Source organism: Dendrobates tinctorius, unplaced genomic scaffold (assembly GCF_039654945.1).
Source record: "Dendrobates tinctorius isolate UK_male_01 unplaced genomic scaffold, ASM3965494v1 ptg000007l, whole genome shotgun sequence".
Taxonomy (NCBI): Eukaryota; Metazoa; Chordata; class Amphibia; order Anura; family Dendrobatidae; genus Dendrobates; species Dendrobates tinctorius.
The window spans coordinates 25,890,907-25,909,440 of NW_027361675.1; the positions used below are offsets into that span (position 1 = coordinate 25,890,907).

At 46.1% G+C, this 18,534-nt stretch overlaps 1 long non-coding RNA gene and 5 other non-coding genes across 6 annotated transcripts; all 6 read left to right on the plus strand.

The window, feature by feature from the left end:
• Positions 1 to 9,821, plus strand: LOC141086644 (uncharacterized). The gene is made up of 6 exons (XR_012231629.1): positions 1 to 157; positions 1,203 to 1,239; positions 3,854 to 3,902; positions 4,571 to 4,604; positions 7,734 to 7,774; positions 9,559 to 9,821. It is a non-coding gene; the product is annotated as an uncharacterized lncRNA (long non-coding RNA).
• LOC141089150 (small nucleolar RNA SNORA16B/SNORA16A family) lies at positions 186 to 322 on the plus strand. The gene has a single exon (XR_012232193.1). It is a non-coding gene; the product is annotated as a small nucleolar RNA SNORA16B/SNORA16A family (small nucleolar RNA).
• On the plus strand, positions 3,637 to 3,769 carry LOC141089173 (small nucleolar RNA SNORA44). Its single transcript, XR_012232201.1, has one exon. It is a non-coding gene; the product is annotated as a small nucleolar RNA SNORA44 (small nucleolar RNA).
• LOC141089219 (small nucleolar RNA SNORD99) lies at positions 4,141 to 4,211 on the plus strand. The gene has a single exon (XR_012232213.1). It is a non-coding gene; the product is annotated as a small nucleolar RNA SNORD99 (small nucleolar RNA).
• On the plus strand, positions 7,588 to 7,656 carry LOC141089211 (small nucleolar RNA SNORD65). Its single transcript, XR_012232212.1, has one exon. It is a non-coding gene; the product is annotated as a small nucleolar RNA SNORD65 (small nucleolar RNA).
• LOC141089157 (small nucleolar RNA SNORD49) lies at positions 7,829 to 7,899 on the plus strand. The gene has a single exon (XR_012232196.1). It is a non-coding gene; the product is annotated as a small nucleolar RNA SNORD49 (small nucleolar RNA).
• Positions 9,822 to 18,534: the final 8,713 nt, after the last annotated feature.

Consider the following 18,534-nt stretch of genomic DNA (forward strand, 5'->3'; position numbering starts at 1 on the left):
AAGGCTGACTCACGCTCCCTTCGCTCTCTTTCTGCCGTGCTGTCTATCATGATGGTCGGTCTGTTCGGGTGTTACAAGGGCCCGGCCGGCCGCCACACCTGTACCATGGCGCTGCCCGTCCCGCAGTCTCCACATAGCTTTACATGGAGGTGACCAGGTGAGGATGAGCCGGCTTCCTTCAGCGTACAGGCCCTGATCGAAGCTGCGGTAGAACTCAACGTGTCTAACGCGGTCAAACAGAGGCCGACATGAATGTTTCCTTCCGACGGTCGCTGCTCTGGCTCCTGTGCCGGTGATGGCAACATTATGGGGGAATACAGCTGTTACTACTGCTCGGTGTGCGGTACCGGGGAGGGCGGGCGCAGGGCGCGCGGCGGTAGTGAGCGCGGTACCGGGGAGGGCGGGCGCAGGGCGCGCGGCGGTAGTGAGCGCGGTACCGGGGAGGGCGGGCGCAGGGCGCGCGGCGGTAGTGAGCGCGGTACCGGGGAGGGCGGGTGCAGGGCGGCAGTGAGCGCGGTACCGGGGAGGGCGGGCGCAGGGCGCGCGGCGGTAGTGAGCGCGGTACCGGGGAGGGCGCGCGGCGGTAGTGAGCGCGGTACCGGGGAGGGCGGGTGCAGGGCGGCAGTGAGCGCGGTACCGGGGCTGGTAAGCTTGTTGGTGCAGATGAACGGCGGCTCTGCTCTATGGTGGGAAATGCAAGCGGTGTGTTGTCCTGCTGGGCCCTAGTAATGCTCTGTGTTAGGTGTAGCGGCACCATGCCCGGGCTTGTAGCCTATTACTGGCATCCAGAATAGACGAGGTGTAACCCACCACACTACCGAGCCTGGCATGGGGTATCTCGCTGAAGTATCCATGCCTCCTTGGCATTTAACACAGGCTTGGGTACCTACAGCTCTACACTAAAGATGAGGGGGTAATTGATTATACTACTATACACTGGTGAAAATGCTTTCTGGTGTCCTCCAGAGCTGCTGCTTTTGGGGGTGAGTTGTGCACATATTGTAAGGTCACCATCTGCCCGTCTGGTTAGAGAAGCCCATGTGCACAATGCCAGCTCACACTAGTAGCATTGTCACCCCTGGACACTGCTGGGAACTAATGCCTGCAGCATGGGTAATGCGGGCTAATCTGCTATCAGCCCTGTACTTCTCCTTGTAATTTAGAACTTGGTACTTAATGTCTGTTTTTTGTTTTTTTTCTAGATGAAGTTCCATGTGGAGATGAAGCTGTCCTTTAAAGGTAATTGTTATTTCTCAATAGACATAATCACACACATGGCGGTCCTTCATAGCTTGGCTTGACATGGTGGGTGTATCATCGCTGTGAGCCCCATCGGGGACAATCTAAATTCCCTATGGCTATGTGCACACGGTGCGTTTCTGCTGTATATAGTCAGCGGATTTGGCCCTGCGTATATGCAGCAGAACTGCATGTGATGTACAGTACCATTGTAGGCTATGTAAAACACAATCTGCTGTGCACATGCAGTTTTTTTTTCTGCGTGGATTTGGTGCAGAATGAGAAAAGCAACATGTCATTTCTCTTGGTGCAGATTTCTACCTGCTCGATTCTAGAAAACCTCAGGGGAAACTGCACAAAACGATGCAGTGAGGCTATGTGCACACGATGCAGATTTGCTGTGGATCCGCAGTGGACTTTTCCGCACAGAAACGCTGCAGATCTGCGCTGTGATTTACAGTGCAATGTAAATCAATGGAAAAAAAGCTGCAGAAAAATCAGTGTGGAATTGCTGCAGACTTAAAAGTGCATGTCACTTTTGTGCTGATCTGCAGTGTTTCTGGACCCCTCCATGATAGAAATCCGCAGTGGCAAAAACTGCAGAAAATCCACATAAAACCAGTGGCAAATCTGCGGCTCCGGATTCTGCCAGGAGATGCTGATTTTGTGCAGAAAATTCTGCACCACTTTTCCTACGTGTGCGCACAGCCTAAAACCACACAAAATATGCAGGTCATTTGACCTGCAGACTTCGTGAAATCGGCGCAGAAAATTCCAAAGTAAAATATGCACTGTGTGCACATACCCTAACAGTATGTCTTTTGGAATGTGGGAAGAAACCCACGCAAACAGTGTCTGAGCTATATGAAAAGCCAATCGGTGGTCATTACCAGGATTATTTGGCAGGCAGACATCTTGTATTATCGGCTGCCCACCATGGGGGGGAAGTGCTGTTACAATTTTACATGTGCATAAAGAGATCATAGCACAATAGATTTGCTTGTTCACTGGGTCAGTGTTAACATGTTAAGAGGGTAGAGGCAATTGGGACCTTGGTCCCACTGATCAGTGTCTTAAAGTTTAGATACTTCCATCTTTGGAAGTTTCCTGCTGATCTGAGGTCTATAGCAGGGTTTACTAGACTGGATCTGTTAACCACTTAATGACCAGAGCTTTTTTCAGGGGTTTTTTGTTTTCGCTCCACTTCTTCCCAGAATCATAACTTTTTTATTTTTCCATCAATATGGCCATGTGAGGACTTGTTTTCAAGTGCGGTGAAATTGCAAAAAAAAGTGCAATCCCACACTTTTTTTTTTTTTTTTTTTTTTTTGGCTTTTTTTTTTACTAGGTTCACTAAATAATAAAACTGACCTGCCATTATGATTCTCCAGGTCATGGAGTGGGTTTTTTTTTTTTTTTTTTTAAATCTAGGTGGTGAGAATTCCAAAATTGGCTAAAAAAATTATGCGCCACTTTCCAATACCTGTAGCGTCCCCATTTTTCGTGATCTCTGGTTGGGTGAGGGCTTAATTTTTTGTGTGCCGAGCTGACGTTTTTAATACCATTTTGGTGCAGATATGATCTTTTGATCGCCCGTTATAGCATTTTAATGCAATGTTGCGGTGACCAAAAAAGTGCTTCTGACTATCTTTTTCCTGCTATATCGTTTAGCAATCGGATTAATCCTTCTTTTTTTTTTTTTTTTTTTTTTTTTTTTTTTTTTTTTTTTGATCGGGCAATTCTAAACGCGATACCTAATGGTTTTTTGTTTTTTTTTTTGGAAGGGGGGGTAACTTAAACTTTTATAGTCTATTTTTTTTCATATCTTTTTTTTTTTTTAAAAAAAACTTTTTTATTTTGGCATTCTTCAATAGCCTCCATGGGAGGCTAGAAGCATGCACAATTTGATCGGCTCTGCTACATAAAGGCAATGAGCAGATCACCACCTATGTAGCAGAATTACAGCATTGCTATGAGCACTGACCACTGGGTGGCACTCAGATCAATCTGGCATCAACAGCCATATAGGTCTCAAGGAGACCTCTGGTTGTCATGCCAACGCATTGCTAACCCACAATCACATGACAGGGGTTGGCGATGCGTGTATTTCCAGGCTGGAAGCGCTGGTTAAATGCCGCTGTCTGCATTTGACAGCAGCATGTAACGTGTTAATAGGCGCCGGTAGATCGTGATTCCACCTGTGCCTATTGTGGGCACATGTCAGCTGTTCAAAAAAGCTGACATGTCCTGGCTTTGATGCAGGCTCACCGCCAGAGCCTTCATCAAAGTGGGGATCTGACCTTGGATGAACTATTGTGTCTAAGGTCAGAAAGGGGTTAAACTACAGTAATGTAGCCACTGTTTAGGTTGATTCACAATGGTTGCTTTTGTTGACTGACGCATGTTTACCGAGGGCTGCAGCTAGTATGTAGCAGCAGCTTTTCCAACGACATGCAAGATAAACGGTGGGGCTTTGACAGGTTGGGTCTTAATCTGGTGCCTGAAGCTGTCACTCTACCCACCTACAAAGTTCTGACAGTTACCATCACTGTCCTAATCTTATTTAATCTTTCACCCTTTGCAATGATTAATCTTCTGTGACCTTTATTTTCAGGTGTGCTGCTAGAAGCATTATTACCCAAAGGCTATAGATCACTTGAGTGGTAAGTGCTTTTCAAATTAAAAGGGTTAAACAAAAGTAATAAGCGAGTGTGCACTCGCTGACTGGAACTGACAGCTGTGCATTAAATCCAGTGAAGTGAATGGACTAATGGTCCCACTTGCACACCTCTGCTCTAGCCATGTGGCCTTGAAGACCATTGTTGGGAGTATTGGTCCCAGTGGTGTGATCTCTGCAGTCACTGCTTTGCATAGTTAACATCTATATGATGGTGGGTTTTGTCTGGTCTGTGATGACCAATTACTTTGGAGACTGTTGGATGACTCCTGCGGATATGGGACTGAGGCCGGCAATGTCCACCAATAACATGTTGATGATCTGTGAACTATAATTTGTGGTTTTCACAACTTGGCGATTGAGGATGGCTTGTGGTGTGATTTGTGGTTCTCCAAGAATATAAGGAATTACGGATGTCTTTCAATTGGCATATTGATGTCTACATAGGTAATTGTTGTAGGAGTGTGCAGTGTTCAATTTTTAAGCTTGCTAAAAACAAGCTGTTTTTCAGTACAAATGCAGCCAACATGGTTATAAAGTACATGGCTGTTTCTTTATAATGTAGAGGTTCAATACCCTAGCTTATCAAATATAAAGGAAGAATGCAACTCCTTGCTGACTTTTTTTTTTTTTTTTTTTCTTTCAACCTTTCAGGTAAACTTGATACTCACAGCTTTCAACATGGATGGTGAGTTACAAAATTACTTCTGTATGCCTTCCACTAAATGAAATGCTATATCCAGCAGACTGATGCATAAATTTGTACATTGGTCAATGATGTCTTGTTTTTTATGCTTATCCTGCAGCATTCAGTTGTGGCTTAAAGTGAACCTGTCAGCAGGATTGTGCTCAGTAAACTATAGTCAGGTTGGTGCTGTAAGGCTGAGTTCACACTAGGTGTTCTTCCTGCATTTTTCTGCAGTAAAGGAGCTGTGGCAAAAAAACACAGGACTTGGTGCGTTGCATGCGTTTTTTTTTTTTTTTTTTTTTTTTTTTTTTTTTTTTTTATTCAGTTCTGTAAATAACTCTGACAGTAACATGCTCTGTCCAAAAAACCATGCAAAGCACAAAATACTGATGACAAACCAAGCTGTGTGCGTGAGATCTCTGAAGTTGTCTCATAGGCTTTTGCTGGTACCATAAAATGCAACTGAAAATTGGCATAAATGCCCAGTGTGAACTTCGCCTTGTACTAATTAGTGATACCTTGGTTGATATTCTTCTTGTGGTGGTTGTGTAATCTTCAGTTAGATTCATGTGCTCCGGGTCAGCATGTGGGGCGGCTTTACATTACACTGGCTGCCCATTCATTATAGGATCCAATTCAAAGTACTTGTTCTCTTCCACAAAGCTGTCCACGGTGCGGCACCCCCTTACATATTCCTCCATTTCTGTCTATCAGCCTAGCCGATCGCTGCACTCTGCAAACGACTTTCGACTAACCTCTGCACTAATCCGAACCTCCCACTCCCGAATCCAAGACTTCTCCCGTGCTGCTCCTATCCTCTAGAATGCTCTACCTCAAGAAATTAGGACTAACCACAATTTGCATAGCTTTAGGCGCTCCCTCAAAATACATTTGTTCAGAGCGGATTATCACTTTCATTAATCAGTCATTCTGTGTAAGGGTACCGTTACACCTAGCGATGTACCAGCGATCCTGACGAGCGATATGATGCGGTCAGGATCGCTGGTGCATCGCTAGTGAGCTGCCACACAGGCAGATCTCACCAGCGACATCGCTGGGGACGGGGATCGCTACTTACCTGTCAGACGCGGCGATCCTGACGTCCTCCTGCCCGGCTCCACGCGTCGCAGGAAGTGACCAACAAGGAATGGTCCAGGAGCTTCTCGCGCGACCAGCGATAATCAGCGGGGGAGCCGGTCGGAGGTAAATATCACATGCAGCAATATCGCTGCTACGTCACAAAATCGGTGACTTTACAGCGATATTGCTAGCGATATCGCAGTGTGTAACGGGGGCTTTAGTGTGTGTCGCCCATTCACTATCTCATCAATCCTTCACTCCCTCAAGATGGCTGGACCATCAATGTAAATACACACCTGTACTTTGTATCTCCCTCACCTCATTGTAGATTGTAAGCTCTCATGAGCAGGGTCGTCTTATTTCGTCTTTTGCTTTAATTATTGTATTGTTAACGATGTTACTTTTATGACTTGTGTTTTGAAACTGTTAAACTGAAGTGCTGTGGAATATGTTGGTGCGATATAAATAAAGATTATATTCATCTGTACAGGCTTATGACAGATCCTTCAGTCACCTGCCCCTATTTTACATACTGCATGTTCTATGTTAATTTAAATAAAAAAAAAAATCTCTGAGCATAATGGTGGTGGCACCTGCACAGTAATGTGTAGCATTATGCCTCAGATATTGCTGTTAAATTAACCATTAAATTGGCAGCTGCTACAATGCATGCACAATAACGCCTGTCATGTTCTGATGGATGATGCTACATCAGTGCCATTATACTGAAGCCCAGTTTCTTTTTTTCTTCTCTATAAAAAATGGCAGTAGCATATATCAGAATGTGATAGCTGCTACTGCACATGTGCCTTTGCTGGCACCTTTTTAATGTAGGTGTTCTTACGCAGTAATGGAGGCATAATGCTATACATGCTTACTGCATAGGTTCACTATTCTGCTCAAAGGAAACTTGTTTCATATTTGCAGTAACTGGTGACCTGTCAGAAACCATACAAATGAATATGTAAGCAGAGCACCACACAGACCTCTCCCCCTACACAGGCTGCCCCGGAGCACAAGAAGCTCTTAAAATGAGAACAAAGATTAAACCACCACAGGATGGAAATCATCAAATGGCTCCCCCATAGCCTGGAAGAGGTCATCTATGCAAAGTGATAAAATGATTTCTCAACAAGACATCTGATATGAGGCATACAGTGACTTTCTTCCAGCATTCTATAACTTGTATGCCTATATGAAAAGTTAAAAGAAAATCAAATATTGGGAGATTCCCTTTAACAATGACAAGGTCAGACTGCTGTAAGAACTCATTGTAAATTGTTCACAAAGTTAATAGCTTTTATCACTTGGCTAATGGCACATCCTGTTGCATGGTTTATACAAGGGTGTTTACTTTATGACCACCCAAAGGAAAGTCTAACCAAGTTTGGTCTTTCCTTTCTGAGGGCAGATCCTAGGGCAATCTGGTACTCTAGACCTAACAATGTCCTGTTCATTGGCAGAAAGCTGACAACTATCAATGGTTGTGTGCATGGAGGCCACAGTTTTTGAATATTAAACATAGCAGGAGCTTGTTGTGAGGATTAAGAGCTGCAGCTGACTGTTCTCAAAACTACAGCAGGAAGCTCAGAATGTGACATACTGCTGAAATTGGTGATTCAGCCTTATATTACAGATTTACTGTATAATCGTCAGTTTAACACTGCCTACCTAGCCTTACTGACTGCTCCAGTGTCTCTTCAGCAGTTAGTCTGGGTGGTTGTAGTAAATGCTCTTGTGAGCTGTCATTTTATTGCTGGACTCATAAAATTCTCAATATGCGAGCTATCAATTGTCTGAGATAGAAGTAAAATGTCAGGTCTAAGATTTAATTAGTGATGTATGTAGTCTTCTATTGTCAGACATGCTTTGACTTCTTGCTGTAAGGATGTGGACAACTGATACATGATGAAAACAAAACAATAGCTGGAATTACCGGCAGAAACTTCTTGTTGATAACTGTTTTCTGACTGTCCTGTTTGTCTTATTATGATGTGGTGTAATTACAAACCTGCCCAACTAACCTGCTTCATTATTTCACTTCTCCAGGGACATGCATTGGATGGAAGTCAGATGTTCTATAAGATCAGGTATGTTATTACTATTCCACCTGATGAATGGGTGGTGAGAGTGCTACAAAAGACTGATATGATGAGACTCTGGAATAGGAAGTGCCGTCAGATGCGATAACTGACGATGATTTTCCACTCTGACTTGCAGTCTTTAATTATACTGGTCATTTGCGCAAGGCTTGGACATGTCTGTCCATCTAGAGAACTCTTCACCAGCTAGGCTTAAGGAGGACATGTATACAATTAGTCATACAACTATTAATCACCAGACTTGCTTAAAGGTCTAAGTGCTAGATCTCAAATTCTACATCAACATGGCTTAAAGAGGTTTTGCTTCAATTTTACAATGACCTATCAGTCTCCTCTTTCCCTCAACCAGCTATCTGTAGCATTGGCTGCCAGCATGAAGTGCTCACCTGCTGAGCTGACCATCTACTCATAGTGGCTGGGGCTTGGTACTGCACATCTGCCTCCTATTCAAATCAATAAGAGGCAGATGTGGTGGCCACAGGGTACTGCACACAAGTGAATGGAGCAGCTCAGCGGGGGTACTTCTGGCCAACTCCAGAACAGCTGATCAGCAGAGGTGGCTGGGTGTTGGACCTTGGCTGATCAGACATTGATTACCTATCTGCAGGATAGGTAATGTAAAAGTGGTGGACAACCTCTATCTAGATGTTAATATTACAGATTGTACACTTAAAGGGGTTCTCTGAGAATTGTTATACTTTTTCTAACTGCTTTTAGCTAAAAGATTTGTTCTCTTTATCTTATGCACTGTTGAGATTGTAATGGTGGCAGCTTCCATAAATGTGTAAGAACATCCGCTTGAGACATCAGGTCAGAGCAGCATCTTGCCAGGCATCATGAATTTGCATCCCTCTTTTGTCAACTTGACAGACTTTAGCTAACACAATGAACATCCATCTTGCAGTGCAGGGAGTACCTGTGTCTCCATGAAGCCCATTCTAGGATGGCTGCACAATGCTGGCTGAAAGCTGCCATCTTTAAAATCCTTTCAAAATGCACTACAAATTTTGCAAGTTTTTGCTAAATAAAGGTATTTGGAAAAATGTTTAAAGGGGTTGTCCAGATCAGTCTGCATACTGGCTGGCAGTATGTCTAAGGCCGGTTTCACATTTGCGTTAAAGGCCGCAGTGTCGGCCTGCGCACAGCCGCCACTAAGCCCTGCCGCGCCTCCGCCGGTAGCTCCGCCTCCGGGCGCATGACGCTGCATGTGTCCCCTATCTTTATCACTGAGGATGCAGGCCGTGCGCAGAATGCGTTTGGCGGCGCCTGTGTTCTTTTGACGGTGCGCCGAGCGCAACCAAACTGCAACAGGTTGCCTTTGGCTCCGGTCAGCACACCGTCAAAAGGACGCAGGCACCGCCAAAACGCATACTGTGCACGGCCTGCATCCTCAGTGATAAAGATAGGGGATGCAGCGTCATGCGCCCGGAGGCACGGCAGGGGCGGGGCTTGGCGGTGGCCGTGTGCAGGCCGCTGCTGCCTTTAACGCAAATGTGAAACTGGCCTTACTCGTACATGAATCCCTGCAGTGCATGCACTGGGGGAATTCAGAAGTCTGCAGTCGGTGACTGCAGACTTAATGGTTTGGACTGCACAACCCCTTTAAGGGTGATGTCTCTCAAACCCTTAATTGCAATTTACAGTTGATGGTGACAAGTAGGTTGCTGGCTGACTTCCCCAAATGATGCAGTGTGGATGTTCATACATGTCTTTAATGTCTGCTACAAAGTAATTTAAAATATGATTTATATTTTTTTTTTTTTCTTGTACAGGTTTGATACCAAAGGACATCTGAGATGGAAGCTGTTAAACTCGTCAATGATAACCTTCTAACTGGTGGACCTACTAAATGAGATTCAGATACAGGACTAGGCCTCAGTCTTTGCCTTTACATGTACTTGATTCTTGGAAATAACTTGTTTGATTTTCATAGTATACATGTTAGATCTGAGGCTCCAGCACATGGTGGTCTACAAAAGAGAAGCTGAAGTTTGACACTAATGAGGATTTTATAATAAACCTGAATTTCTGAAAACTCTTGTTAGTGGTGGTCTCCTCTATATTCACTAATACATTTTTCTTAAGTGCATACTGTTTTTGCCCTTCTTCTATACCTTAGTGCCACTGTTTATAGAGTGAGATGTAGATTATTCATTCACTTGTAAAATGTGTACCCCCATCTGGCTTTATTTGCTCCTGAATCAACCATAAGAAGCAGTCTGTAAAGGGTGTGTTGGCAGTTCATGGTTTCTGCATCTCTTCCTGTAACTTGCTAATTTGGGTATTAACCCCTTCCTGACATGCACTGTACATATTCTGCTCTGCAGGAGCTGCATACCCATAAACTGCAGTATAGGTAGTGGAGTGATCACATGGCCTCGTGCTGAGCGCAGTGACGATTGGTTGCGGGTGTGAACTGACACCCTGCAGCAACGGCTACAATCGTTGCTAGCACCAGTCACTGGTGTTTAACCCTCCTGATGCTGCAGTTAATAAAAAACTTTATTTCTATAGCGCTGACATATTCTGCAGCACTTTACATTTCAGAGGGGACTTGTACAGACAATAGATATTACAGCATAACAATAGTCAACATAGATCATAACAGATACCAAGAGGGATGAGGGCCCTGCTCGCAAGCTTACAATCTGAGGAAAAAAGGTAGACACGAAAGGTGGATGGTAACAATTACCCTGATTGTGTGGACCAGCCAAAACGTTAAGTGTGTAACAGTACAAACACAGGGCTAATAGATGCATAAAGCATGTGGGAACATGATGCAGGGAACCTGGCTATGGTAAAACTTTTGACTGTGCCACACGGGGATAGTTAGGTTAATGTGTTGAGGCGAAATAAGGCTGGGTTCACACGTAGCGGAACTATCGTGGAAATTACCGAGAATTTCAAATTCCATTTCGTGGGAAAATCGCATTTTAAATTCCTGAGATTTTCCTGCCAAAAAACTAGCCTTTTGCAAGCGTAATTAGCTTGCAGAATTGCTAGCGTTTTCCAAACAATCTGTAGCATTGCTTGGAGAACTGATTGACAGGTTGGTCACACTCGTCAAACATAGCGTTTGAGTGACCAACTTTTTACTATTGAGGCTGCCTATGCGGCATCAATAGTAAAAGATTGTAAAAAAAAATTATTTAAAAAAATTGTTCTCACCTTCCGACATCCCGCACAGCTTTCCTGCCTCTCAACGCTCCCGGTCCCAGAAATCCTTTGTGACAATTACCGCGATGACGTCCGTTCTCGCGGGATTGCGACGACTGAGACTTCGCGATCCCGCAAGAACGGACGTCATCGCTTGCAAAGGCTTACTGGTACCAGGAGCATGGAGAGAGGATGTCGGAAGGTGAGAATAACAATATTTTTTATTTTAAATTCTATGTTTTACAGTGATATGGTACCCAAAGCCCAGAGGACAGTCTCCTCTCCGGACAGTGGGTACCATCCGCAAATGTTCTGCTTACTTTTTGCATGGTGTGCACAGCCACATGCGGAAAGTAAGCAGAACAATGCATTCCTATGGGTGCAGGATCGCCACGATTCTGCAAAATTAATGAGCATGCTGCGTTTCTTACCGCGAAGCGATGCTACCGCAGCATTGCGGAATCCAATAGGAATGCATGGGATGCTTATTTTTCACGGCAAAATCGCGTGGTTAAAACTGCCATGGAAAAGCCAAAAAAAAATGCTACTTGTGAACTCAGCCTAAAAGTTTTCAGGGCATGCTTAAAATTGAGAGGATTGGGGACTAATTGTATTGACCTGGAAAGTGCATTCCAGAGAATTGGCACTGCACGTGTATAGTCTTGGAGACTGGAGTGGGAGGTTCTGATTATTGAGGATGATAACCTCAGGTCATCAGCAGAACGGAAGGCACGGGTAGGGTGGTAGACTGAAACGAGGGAGGAGATATAGGATGGTGCTGATCCATGGAGAGCTTTGTGGGTGAGGGTAATAAGTTTGTACTGGATTCTGGAGTGGATGGGTAGCCAGTGTAATGACTGGCACAAGGTAGAGGCATTGGTGTAACAATTTGCGAGGATTATGATCCTGGCTGCAGCATTCAAGACAGATTGGAGGTGGGAGTTTGGTAAGAGGGAGACCGATTAAGAGAGTTGCAATAGCCCTGATGAGAATGAATAAGAGAAACCGTAAGTTTTTGTGGAATCAAAAGTAAAAAAAATTGAATGCTAGAAATGTTTGAGGTGCAGATAACAAGAGCGAGCCAGTGATCGGATGTGGGGGGGCAAAGGAAAGCTCGGAGTTCAGTATGACCCCCAAGACAGCGGACATGTGCTGGGGAGTAATAGTAGAACCACACACAAACAAGCGGGAGGAAACAAGTTCAGTCTTTGACAGGTTCAGTTTCATAGTGAGGACATGATAGACACAGCGTTTAGACAATCACAGGTGTTTTCTAACAAGGCAGGCGTGATATCCGGAGAAGTGTATAATTGGGTATTGTCAGCATAGAGATGGTACTGGAAACCAAATCTATGGATTGTTTGACCAATAGGGGCAGTATATGAAGCGAAGGGGGCATAGGACTGATCTTTGAGGAACCCCAACAGTAAGGGGAAGATGAGTAGGAGGAACCAGCAAAAGATACAGTAAAGGAGCGGTCAGAGAGCTAGGAGGAAAACCAGGAGTTAGTATTGACTGCAACATTGAGGAGATTGCACATAGGAAGGGGGCTCCCTGTGTTCCATATGAACAACTCTATGTAATTGCGTTCTGATGGTCTCCATGGAGACCCCTGGCCCCAAGATGGCCACTGGGTCCTGCAGGGAAAGTGGTTTGAGAGTGCCTGTTGAGAGGAGGCATGGACTTTCCTCCTTCCCTGCCCATCAGATGCTGATTGATACTTGGCAGTGCAGAAGCATTGCAGAGTATCAATCCGCAATCTTGGTGATGTCAAATAATGCGATACGTTACACTATTGATCCCGAGGGAAATTATGGTATCACAGCAGCGTTACAACAGTATTACAAACAAAACATGAACAGCATTATATAGAGTAATTACTAGACACAGATTTTGCACATGACTAACCACAATACGTAACAAACAAAGGTGCACAAATCTCCGATCATTTCCCTTAGGGTACCGTGACACTTAGCGATGCACCAGCGATCCCGACCACGATATGACGCGGTCAGGATTGCTGGTGCATCGCTAAGTGGTTGCTAGTGAGCTGCCACACAGGCAGATCTCACCAGCGACATAGCAGCGGTCGCTACTTACCTGTCAGATGCGGGATCCTGACATCCATCCACGCGTCGCTCGTCATCACAGCAGGAAGTGGCCGACGAGAATCGACCCAGGACATTCTCGCGCGATCAGCGATAACCAGCGGGGGAGCCGGTCGGAGGTAAGTATCACACAGCGATATCGCTGCTGCGTCACAAAACTAGTGACGTTATATTGATATTGCTAGCGATATCGCTTAGTGTAACGGGCCCTTTAGTGCGCTAGCCCTAGGTCGTAGCCATCTTTCACCCTTAGTGAATTATACATCCCCATAGCAGTTGGCACAAATTATTTCCTGAATTTCTCCTTGCACCTTAATAGGATTAGACAGCTGCTGAATGTGCTCTTCTGATTCAAGAACAGTTTGTATAGTGGGTGTGTAGTATTGTTCATTATAGCCCAGCACTTTTGAGCCCTATCCTCTACTACCTCCTCAAAAGAGACAAGATGGAGGCCAACAGCCACACTTTCTTGATAAGTTTGTTGAGCTTATTAGCGTCAGCTACTCACACACTGCTGCCCCAGCAAATGATAGCACAAAAGATGGCGCTTGCTACAATGGACTGGTAGAACATTTCCAGCATTTTACTGCACACATTGAACGACCTGAGCTTCTGCAGAAAGTACAGTCTGCTCATTCCCTTCTTGTGAACCTTCTCTGTATGACACCTCCAGTCGAGTTTACTGTCAAGGTGAACCCCCAAATATTTGTAGCTCTCAACCATCTCCTCCTGGCCAGCAATAGTGATCGGTAAGTACTCATCCTTTTTCCTTCTATGGGTGTGTGCACACGCTGCGGATTCTGCTGTGGAATTTGCTAAATCCGCAGGTCAAAAGACATGCGGCTTAGCATGCGGTTTGACACCTCTACAATGGAGCAGGTGGGAAACTGCTGCGGATTCCGCACAAAGAAGTGCCTTGCTGCGGTTTTGAAACCGCAGAAAATTCCACACAGTGTGCACTGCGGTTTTCTCTCTCACCCATGACAGCACCACGGAAAGGGCATCTGCCCTTCAGGGTCAGGAACCTACAGATAAAAAGGGCGGTACCTCTCCTCCGCCTTCAGTTGGGTTCCTGTCCCTGACGGGTGACCCACAGGACGGCGTTACCTGCGTGCTCCTGGAGTCCGGATCCGTGGCCGACCTGTCTGAATGATGGCAGCGGGGAGGCCCCTGTCACGGCGGGTGCGGTGCCCGATGTGGGCTGCCAGGTGAGCGGGGGGGGGGGAGAAGTCGGAGCCGTCGCTCCGGAAAGGAGGTCGGGGATCGCGCGGACCTGGAAAACATGCAGGCAGCGCCATGGTACAGAGTTGTACCAAAATGGCCGCTGCCCTGGAAATAGAAACCGGGAACCGGTGCATAGGCAGGAGCGCTCTCCCAGACAGACGCGGTGCAGAATGGGAGCGGTGACGTCACTCGCCGGGAAATTTAAAATGGTGGGGCTGGAAACACTCCTGGTTGGAAGCGGTCCTGAGCAATGGGGGATAGCGACCAGCAACAGGAGCAGCAAGCCAAGCAGCACCATCGCCAAAAGGAACGGAACAGAAGAAATGGCCGTTCCAGCAGCCACTCCACGCAGCCCAGCACGTCCGCTGCAAGGAGCAAATCGCCACCGGGAGATCAGCCTGTACAGGACCTGACTCCATCTCCCGAATTGGTACCTGCAGCCATGTACTTTTGGGTGAGTGATCTTCGTGAATATTCACCATTGTAATAGAATTCCTTTCCCTTATTAGGGAAAGAAGAAGGGGAAAAAGAAGAACAGGGAATGTCCCACTTGTACTAGACCCCCTACCTATATCTTGGGAGAAATAACTCTGTGAATCTTGTACGAAAGAAGTCCTCTGTCAGGAAACCCCGGATTTCGCCTCTGACCTAAGAACCGTGATCAAACCGGAGGTTCAGAGTGCCCTTATATTCCTTAAGCACAGGGACAAAACAAAAAAGAAAGATACGATAGTGTCTTCCCAGTCGGATTCTTCGACGTTGGGAGAAATCACCTCTAAAACCTCGGAATCCGGCTCCTCATCCTCAGACGAGGAAACGGGGGGCGTCACTGTAGACAAGCTAGTGAAAGCTGTAAGGTCTACCATGGGGGTATTGGACCCTAGGCCTGATAAAACAGTCCAGGACATAATGTTCGGGGGACTAGGCCAGAAAAAGCGGAGAGTCTTCCCGCTAAATGAAAATGTTCAGGGGCTAATCAAAAAAGAACGGGACAAAACGGACAGGAAAAACACCACCGTCCCTTCCCTTAAAAGAAAATATCCCTTTGATGGAGAGGCGTTCACTTCTTGGGTAAGGCCCCGAAGCTCAACGTAGCCGTCGCAAAGGCCTCAAAAAAATTCACTCTCCCCTTCGAGGACATGGGCACCCTCAGGGATCCCCTAGATAAAAAGGCAGATACTTTCCTTAAAAGGGCATGGGAGTCAGCAGGGGGTAATCTCAGACCAGCCATAGCGGCGACATGTACCTCAATAGCCCTAATGGTATGGGTGGACCAACTTGATAAGCAACTAAGGGAAGGGACGCCAAGGGATAAGAGCCTATATTCTATCCCAGTAATAAGGGGAGCAGACTCATCGGCCGATTCAGTCCGATTATCGTCCAAAGCAGCAGCGCTCTCAAATGCAGCCCGAAGAACACTATGGCTCAAACGTTGGCCAGGGGACTTACAGACAAAAATGAAATTGTGTTCAATCCCCTGTGAAGGGAAATTCCTTTTTGGGGAGACATTAGATGACATCCTACAGAAAGCTGGGGACAAGAAGAAAGGGTTCCCAAATTTGGGGCCTGTAACGTTTAAGAGGCCATTTCGGAATAGAAAGTTTTTTCAGAGGAGACAAAAGTGGGATGACAGAAGCAAAGATAGAGGGTTCCTCTTTGGTAACTCGGCCCGAGACAAAAAGCCCTCTAAGTGACAGTTTGCCCAGGGTGGAGGGAAGGCTAACCCTTTTCCTTCCAGCCTGGAAGAAAATCTCAAACAACCTGTGGATAATAAACCTAATCCAGGAGGGCCTAAAAATGGACTTTCTCTCTTTCCCACCTCAAAAGTACGTAATAACTCCGCTAAGATCCAGTACGCAGGAGCAGGAAGCCCTAGAAAACGAGGTCCTAAACCTGGTAAAAAAAGGAGTCCTCCAGGAGGTTCCCCTGCAGGAAATGGGCAGAGGGTTCTACTCCCCTCTTTTCCTGGTGACCAAACCAGACGGCACTTTCTGGACGATCATAAACTTAAAAAATTAAACATACGTCAGGAATCAAAGTTTCAAAATGGAGTCGATCAGGTCCACCACCAAAATCCTGTTCCCGAACTGCTTCATGACGCTATTAGATCTCAGCGACGCCTATTATCACGTCCCCATTCACAAAAACTCCAGAAAATATCTCAGGTTAGCTGTCTCAATAAAGGGCTAGGTAAAAGAATTCCAGTACAGAGCCTTGCCATTCGGAATATCTGTAGCCCCACGGGTGTTTACCAAAATAGTAGCGGAAATGACGGCCCATATAAGGGAGCAAGACATAATAATAGTCCCGTATGTGGACGATTTTTTAATAGCAAGCAGCTCGGCCCGAAAATGCCAGGAACAGAAGGACAGGGTGATGGACACTCTACAAGGCCTAGGCTGGCTCCTAAATCTGAAAAAAATCAAGATTGGAGCCCAGCAGAGTACAGGAATTCTTGGGTCTAACAATGGACTCAAAACATTCAAGAGTGCCGTCTCCCAGACTGCAAGAAAGAGAAAATCACTCAAATTATAACAAGAGCAATCCAAAATCCCTCCATGACGTTAAGGAAAACTATGTCACTGCTGGGTTCACTATCCTCCTGCCTGCCAGCAGTCCAATGGGCTCAGTTACACACTAGAGAGCTCCAGTGGGACGTATTAGCTAACCAGTCAGCTGTAGGGGGACACCAAGAGGGTCGTATTACCCTACATTCAAAGACTATTCATTCCCTAGCCTGGTGGGGAAACCAAGACAATCTTTCCAAAGGGATTCCCTGGGTAATAATAATAATCTTTATTTTTACATAGCGCTAACATATTCCGCAGCGCTTTACAATTTGCACACATTATCATCACTGTCCCTGATGGGGCTCACAATCTAAATTCCCTATCAGTATGTCTTTGGAATGTGGGAGGAAACCGGAGGAAACCCACGCAAACACAGGGAGAACATAAAAACTCCTTGCAGATGTTGTCCTTGGTGGGATTCGAACCCAGGACTCCAGCGCTAACAAAAAATAACACACATAGTTACCACGGACGCCAGTCCCACGGGATGGGGAGCACACATGAACAACAAGGTGGCTCAGGGTGCGTGGGGTCGTCAAGAACTAGAAGCCTCCTCAAACCAGAAAGAGCTCTTAGCAGTGGGCTACGCGTTAACACACTTCCTACCCCTGCTCCAGAATCATCATGTCCGCATATTTTCGGACAATCAAGTCACAGTGGCCTATATAAATCATCAGGGGGGAACCAGGTCCCGGGCCCTAATGGACACATCCTCCAGAGTCCTCAAGCTAGCAGAGACAAATCTGCTATCCCTGTCAGCACTACATATCCAAGGAACGGAGAATCAAAGGGGAGACTTCCTGAGCCGCTCCCAATTATGGCAGGGGGAATGGGTCCTAAAGCGGTCCGTTTTTCGGCAGATTGTAAAAAGGTGAGGGGCCCCGGACATAGATCTGTTTGCCAACTTCAGAAACAAAAAAGTGGAAACGGTCTGCTCCCTAGACCCCAGGGAGAATTCTGTAGCTCTGGACGCATTTATGCTTACATGGACGCAGAGTCTAACATACGCTTTTCCCCCGGCAGTGCTAAGAAAAGTCAGAGAGGACGGGGCAAGAATGATATTAATAGCCCCCTTCTGGCCGAAAAGAACCTGGTTCTCCTGGCTAAGAATGCTTTCGGTAACCGACCCATGGATCCTACCGGATCTCCAAGACCTGCTATCGCAGGGCCCAGTGTTACACCCTCAGACAGGGAACCTCCATTTAGCAGCATGGAATTTGAGAGGGTGCTGATGAGGGTCAGAGAATTTTCAGAGAACCTGATAACTACATTACAAAAAAGTAGAAAACCGGTTACGATGAGAGCATATGGAAGAACATGGAAAAAATTCTTATCCACTTCTGGGGTAAAGGTTCAGGACGGGGTTCAGATCGATAAGATCCTAGAATTTCTACAAAAGGGCCTAGAACAGGGTCTGGCGGTCAACACATTAAAGGTCCAAGTAGCAGCCTTAGGCGCTCTTTATAACCATGATGTGGCGGGTAACCCTTGGGTGGCACGATTTATTAAGGCCGCAACCAGATCCAGGCCAATAGCTAGTCAAAGGATTCCGTCATGGGACCTGAATCTTGTACTGTCCACACTGACAGGCCCTCCGTTCGAACCCATTCACTCGGCATCCCTTAGAACCCTGTCATTTAAAACGGTGCTTCTGGTGGCACTAACATCAGCTCGCAGGGTGAGCGATATT